Source organism: Culicoides brevitarsis, chromosome 2 (genome assembly GCF_036172545.1).
Source record: "Culicoides brevitarsis isolate CSIRO-B50_1 chromosome 2, AGI_CSIRO_Cbre_v1, whole genome shotgun sequence".
In the NCBI taxonomy this organism is placed as follows: Eukaryota; Metazoa; Arthropoda; class Insecta; order Diptera; family Ceratopogonidae; genus Culicoides; species Culicoides brevitarsis.
In genome coordinates this window covers 7525297-7532743 of record NC_087086.1, presented here as the reverse complement: position 1 = coordinate 7532743, position 7447 = coordinate 7525297, and the positions used below count along the sequence as shown (strand labels likewise).

At 21.0% G+C, this 7447-nt stretch overlaps 1 non-coding gene across 1 annotated transcript; it reads left to right on the top strand.

Moving 5' to 3' along the window:
* Nucleotides 1–6881: 6881 nt before the first annotated feature.
* On the top strand, nucleotides 6882–6954 carry Trnan-guu (transfer RNA asparagine (anticodon GUU)). The gene has a single exon. It is a non-coding gene; the product is annotated as a tRNA-Asn (tRNA).
* The last annotated feature ends 493 nt before the right edge of the window (nucleotides 6955–7447 follow it).

Genomic DNA, 7447 nt, shown 5'->3' with positions numbered 1-7447 from the left:
GGATTTTTTTGTTGAAAATTTTTTTTATTTTTTTTTTCTCATCTGAGGAAAAACTGTCATGAGCTATAAACTTTTTATGAAGATCTTGTTGCTTTTAATTTTTTTACGTTTTTCTATGCAAATATCTTGTACTGATTTTGCTAAGTATGACAAAAATTAAATGAAAATATGTTTATGTCACACTTCCTAATGAGTGCCGTGCAACAACTTTCGCGATAGTTTAACAAAATTAAGTTTTTTGTGTTAGTTTTTGAAGGAGCGAAAATATGTTGCAACACAAAACCGTAAATTTAATAATTTTAAAAGAATTTTAAAATAATTAAAAATATTTTTATTTTTTTTTATTTTTGAGAAATTGTCAGAAATCTTATATAGAGAATTTTAAATTCATAAAAATGTTAAAAATTTTTGTATAAATTAAAAAAAAAATAATTTATAAGAAATAATTTTTAAATATTTTATGAAATTACTAATTTTTTTTAATATTTTTATTTCTTAATTTTTAAAATATTTAAAATATTTTATAAAATCAATATAAAATAATATTAATTTTTTAATTTATTATTAAAAAAAATTTAAAATATTTCTTTTATTAATTTAATTATTTTTATTATTTTTTTACATTTAAAAAAAATTAATTTAAAAGAAACTGCAAAATAAATAATAAAACAAAAATATTTTTATTTTCTTTTTTAATTATTTATTTTTGTAAAATTATTTATTCTTCTATTTGTTTTGAATTTAATATTTTTTTTTAATTTAAAAAAAAAATAATAGAAATAATTAAATTAATATTTTATCATTTATTTTTAAATAAAAATTCATCAAAAATTAACAAAATATTTAAAATAAAAAAAAATAAAATTAATTAAATAAAATAATAAATTCATTAAAGATAAATAATTAAATATTATTTAATGATAAAAATCAAAAATTTTTTTTAAATCAAACGTCAATAAATCAAAAGATGGACAAAAAATCGCAAATTTTTCCTCTCTTTAATGTTTAATTAAACACCTTCCTTAAAATTATCAACTTTACGGTACTTTCAAGATGACTTTGCTTTTTATTTCTATTTTTATCACCGCAAAAATAAAACTCGACGACAAAAACACAGAAAATTTCTTCACAGAGTCTCTTAAAAAAATATCTGTAAAGTTAAAACTTTTTCGGGTGTTTTTATGAAAAACAAACATTGTCATAAAAAAAAGTTACAACAGTTGTTGCCATCAAACGAAGCCATGAAACACGACAAAAAGTGTTAAAATAAATCATAATGCAATCGGAAATCTCTCGGTCGGAGTTTAATGAAGCACAAAAAATGATTTCTCTCGTTTTTTTTATCTGTCTGTTTTTTTTTCATGTAAGTTTGTTCAAGATACAAGAAACAACCTAAAAAACTTTTTTATACTTTTTTTTTGCTTTTTTGAACAAAAAAGGGATAATATTCACTCATTTGTATAAAAAAAATTTTTTTTTGAGTAAAAATTGAAAAAAAAACGGACCAAAGCGTATTTTTCTCTAAAGAGAATTTTCATAAGAGAAAATTTTCGTTGGAATGCACGAAGAAAAAAAATGTGCAAGAAAAAAAGGGTTTCAAATCACATGCACATGTTACGTTAATGCCTTCGATCATCGAGTTGAGTCCCGAATTACTTTTTAATTTTATGCAGGACAAATTCTCGTGTTAATGTTATCCGAGCAGATGTGGTCACTTCAGAATCCGACATGATAAAACTCATCTTGTGAATCAAACTTGACATGAATAGAATTTGATGGAAAATATTTCAAAAGTCGAAATGATATGAAGCATCATTCATAATTCAATAAAACGTTGAAAGAAAGAAGAGAGAGCCGAACGGATCGTTGATTTGGATCAAGTGCCATCAATTAACATCGCTTGTTTAAACAAAATTGCACAAAGAAGTCATTCACAAAAATTTTTGCTTCATAGTCGGGGGAGATTTCAAGAGCCAATTATACTTTCATCCTCTCAGCTTTGTACCAACGACGATGACGACGACAGAATTGCACTCGTTCGTTGACGTCATAACTTTGTTCATAAAAAATGTGACAAAGATTGCTTGCCACAAACAGCAGATTCACAGTTTTCGTACACTTTTCGCTTTTCTTTTCAATTTTCCAACTCATAATATTTTCACCTTTATGACTCGAACATAAATAAATAAAGCAGTGCGAGAAAAAATTGGAGAACAAATGTAATACAATAATGAATGTCTGCGACGACGGCAGTAATGTTGGTCTGCTTCACAGCTGAAAATGTGTACTTATTGCAGAAAATGAAGTTTTGCAATAGATTTTTTTTCAAATGTGAATTTAATTTTTTAAATAATTTTTTTATTTTTTAATTTAATTAATTTATTTAATTTTAATTTTTTTTAAATTCAATTTACTATTTTTCATTATTATTTTTTTATTAAATATTGAGAAAAAATTATTAATCGAAAAATTCAATATGGTTAAAAAAAAAAATAATTATTTAAAAAAATATATGAAAAAAAAATATTTTTAATAGAAATAAACGATAAAAATAAATTAAAAAATAATTTAAAAAAAATAAAACAAAAATTTAAAATAATTATAAAAAAAAACATTTAATTTACTAAAAGAAGAAAATTAAATTTTTAATTAAATTAAAAATAAAATAAATAGAATAAACTATTTTTTTTTTTAAATAGAATTAAATATTTTTTTAAAAATAATTAATGAAAAAATTAAAAAATAAATTTATTTATTTTTAATATTTATTATTCTATTATTTTTAATTTTTTAAAAATCAAATCAAAATTTTTAAAAGAATTAAAAATTAAATTAAAAGTTTTAATTTAAATTAAAGAGAATTAAAATGAAATTTAAAAAAAACTTATTTCTTTAATTTTTTCTTTCAGTTTCGAGACTTTAATTTTGCACAGCAATTCTGTGTCATAAAATGTACTTTCTCGAGAAATAAAAAAAAAAGAGTTGACAAAAACGGCAATATTTTGCTTTGTAGTTCTAACTCTTCTTAAAGGTCATTTAAAACGTTTCAAACAAAAAAAAATAATTTTGGTTTAACTATTTTATTTTATTTATTTAAATTTTTTAAAAATAATTCTAAGAATATTTTTTAAATAAAGGCTGAATGTTAACCTTTTAAAAATTACAAAAAAAAAATTTAAAAAAAAAATTAAAATTTTTAATAATTCAATTTAATATAATATAATAATTTAAATAATTTAAAATTTAAAAATTAATTAATTTCAATTAAAAAATAATAAATTTTAATTTAAAAATACATTAATTTTAATGTTAAAAAAATATTTAATTTTAATTTCTAAAAATTTTAATTTAATATTTTTGACCTCGTTTTTGACCATCCCTTTTATTGCAAAACGACGCAAAAAATTTTAACAACAAAAAAATACAATTTTTATATCTTCTGGTTGTGCAATTTTAATAGGAAATGTCTCGAGTAATGTTTTAGTGACAATAACAAGTGTAAGAAGAGGCGCCAGTGCAATAATAGCTGCATTTTAGTACTTTCGGTCGGCACTTTCCTTTTTTTCTTCTTCTTTTCAATTGTGCCGCTGGTCGTGAAAAATTTCCCTCTGTTCCCGCCCGTTTATTTACGAGTGTTTATTATAAATAATAAAACGATTGTTTTTTTGCCCAAAGTGCTTTTGTCTGTCGTTTGCAATGTCATTCGCAGCGACAAAGGTTAAAAAGATGTTAATTGTTTGCTTTTCTTTCGCATCAATTCACACAGAACGAACGAAAGGTCACTGCGAGAAAAATTTCCATAATTTTTTTTGTTGCCATTTAGAGTGCGTTGTTGATGTTTGGCATGCTAACGAGTCTTGCGAACGATTTATTTACATGACTCGAGCCATATTTCAGCCATGATGCAAAATTAAACAAACATTTACATTCATACGATATTAACTCAACTACGATTATTATCACATATTAAGCAAATAATATCAAAATGCATGATGTTTGTGTTTGTTTACAGAATGTTCCGTAGTTCGTACAACGAGCCGACAAAAGGTAAATCATTGTTATTATGATTTGTTGTTACCTGGTTGTTGTTTGTTGTTGATGATGTGTTTGTCGTCGAAAAGTCATAATTCGCGCGAACGAGGATTTGTAATGACTTTAATAACAAACACTTTAATGGCTTTCTTGTGGGAAATTTGAAGCCATATTAAGGTTTCTAAATTTGTATTTTAACATCTTCCAATTGAAAATTAAATATTTTTTAAATTAATTTTTTTTTTATAATTTAAATTATTTAAATAATATTAAATAAATAAAAATTAATGATTAAAAAAATTTTAATTTAATTATTTAAATAAAATTAATTTTTATTTTTTTAATTTTAAAATAATTTTTTTAAATTTATTTATTAATTATTTTAATTAATTAAATTAAATTATTTTAAAATTAAAAAAATAATTAATAAAAATAAATAAATAATTAATGATTAAAACAATTTTAATTTAATTATTTTAAAAAAATTAATTTTTATTTTTTTAATTTTAAAATATTTTTTTTAATTTATTTATTAATTATTTTAATTAAATTAAATTATTTTAAATAGTTAATAAATTAAAAATAAATTTTAAAAAAAATAATAAACAATTTAAATAAATAATTTAAAAAAATAATAAATTTAATTTAATTAATTACATTTTTTAAATTTTTTTACTCAATAATTTTATTAAATTAAAAATTATATTTAATAAATATTAATATATTATATTAAATAATTATATTAATTAATAAAATTTATTTAAACTTTTTTTTTATTATTTAATAAATTAAAAATATTTAATAATTTATTTTAAATTTAAATCAATAAATTAAATTAATTATTTTTTTTTTATTAAATTTATTATTAATTTTATTTTTATGGAAAGAAATTCAAAACTAAAAAATTAAAATAAAAACTGATAAAAATTGGAAATGATCAAATATTTTTAAAAATATTATAAAAGCTCACAATAAACTTGATGCATTTCTACCCGAAGGTAATTTCATATAAATCCAAAAATAAACGTATTAGTATCAAAAAACAATGTGTCAAAGTACCCGCTTTGTCAACCAAAAATATTTATGATACGGGACTAACGCAAAAAGTATCGCATTACGTCAAAACTAAATATTAAAAAAAAATACAAAAAAAAGTCAATTCACTTTGAAACGCGATTGTTCCTCCCTTTCAATGTTTACACAGCCTCAAAGTTGCCTCGTGTGTTTTTTCGCCCGTATCAGGTCAAGCGGATCGCAAAAAGTGTTGTTTTTGTCGTTTTCGTCCAAAAACTCATTATTTTACCGCTTTTGTAACAATATACGTTGAAAACAATCATTTAAGGTCATAATAATGGATGGCGTGTCAATGAGTAAAAAAGTGCATGTAGGTGATGAGGAAAAAAGATAAATTACTTGATGCATTGGAATTCCTTTATTTTTATTATTATTTGCATGTCATAGTGCCATTATTCATTTTTCCAATAATGTTGTCGTTGGAGAGGGCGGGAAATCTGAAATAAAAAGAAAAAATGAAAATTCTTAAAATTTTTGGATTTTAAAAATTTAATTCTATTTTTTAAATAAAAATTAATAAAATTAAATAAAATAAATAAATATTAAAAAAATTAAATTAAATTTTTTTTTTTAAAATTAATTAATTTTAAAATAAATTTTTCAAAAATAAATAAAAATAAAAAAAAAATATTTTAAAATGAAGATTTTAATGATTATTATTTTTTTTTAAATTTAAATTTATTTATTTTTTTTGTAAAATATTTTATTTTTAAACAGATTTATTTAATTAATTAAAAAAAATAAATATATTAAAATTAATTAAAAATTTTAATTTTATTTAATATTAATTAATTAATTCATAAAATTAAATTTTAATTTATTAATTATTTTTTTTTATTAATAATTAATTAATTTGATTTAAAAAAACAAATTAATTAAAAAATTTAAATAATTTATTTTTTTTCCTTTTATTTCAAATTTCCCGCAACTTCTTTAGAGCAAAACGGAACGAATGACTGAATATATTTCACTAACGAGACTATTTATTCGCAAAAGTAATGTGAGTTTTTCACGTTGCTCTTTTGTGTATGAATTTGCCTCTTTTTTCGACATCGAATGAAATATTTTGCAGCGCAAAAAAGGAATCAAAGGCGCACTGCGATCCCTCTTTGTCGATGATAATGCTGATTATTGTTGCGTTGCGGTCCGCCTTTGTTATTGCAAAATTCTTGTCAATTCGCAATATTTTCCGTTTGGCACAAAAACGTCATGAAATGAAATGCATTCAGTGAATCGCGCAAATGAAAATTTTCCTCCATAAAATATGCAAAAGTTCCAATGAGGCGTAAATAAACTAATTTTATTGTTTGAAGTCTTGTCAACAACATAATTTTACAAGTTCTTTCGCCGGAATTATCATTTTACATTGGAAATTATATCGTACTTTGTGTAAAATCTGTTACTCGCATATGTGAACCACGCACTCGATTGTAGCAAAATAATAATGATGATAATTGTTAAATAATGTAAATAATTATTTTGTTGTTCGTGATTGTTGTGTGCGGAGCAGGGAGGAAAACGTAAACATGTAATTTGCTGTGTAACTGCGTCGTCTCGTTTCGTTTAATGGAACTCTTGAAGGTAAGTGACTTTGCTCCTCGAGTTGAAAAAATTCAATAATTTTAATTGAACTCTTGTGTCAAGGGATGTTTTTATGTTAATTGCCATGAAAAAGTGCTCCTTAATGGGGTTTTAAACGGTTTTTCGCTGAAAATATCGTTCGAGTAATTTTCAAGCCTTGATTTTTAAGAGTTAATCGGTAAGGTAGAGAAACAGCTTCCGTTGCACAGCAGGCAGTGCGTTCGGCTGTTAACCGAAAGGTCGCTGGTTCGAACCCAGCCGGGAGCGGATTTTTTTTATTTTTGTTTTTTAGATTATTTTTATGATAATTTTTTAAAATTTATTATTAAAAATTTTATTAAAAATAATTTTTATTTAATTTTTCTTGTTAAAAAAATAATTTAAAAATTAATTAATTTTTCTATTCTAAAAATAAATATTTTGTATAGATTGTATTAGTTATTTTTAGATTTTTTTTGCAGAAATTTTGTTTAAAAATAAAATATTTTAAATGAGATCGAACAATATAATTATTTTTTTATTTTTTTTTTAATTTCAATTTAAAATATTCAATTTATTTTTTTAAACGTTTAATATTTTTTTTCATTTTTACAAGGTTTGTACAGAAATTCTCAAAAAAAGGAAAATTGTTGTAAAATGTAAGTTTAAAATGAAAAAAGGTTTAAAATGAAATTAATTTTTTTCAAAGATCAATTAATTAAATATTACAAAAAATAAATAAATATTCAAAAAAAATTAAATAAATAAATTAATTAAATAT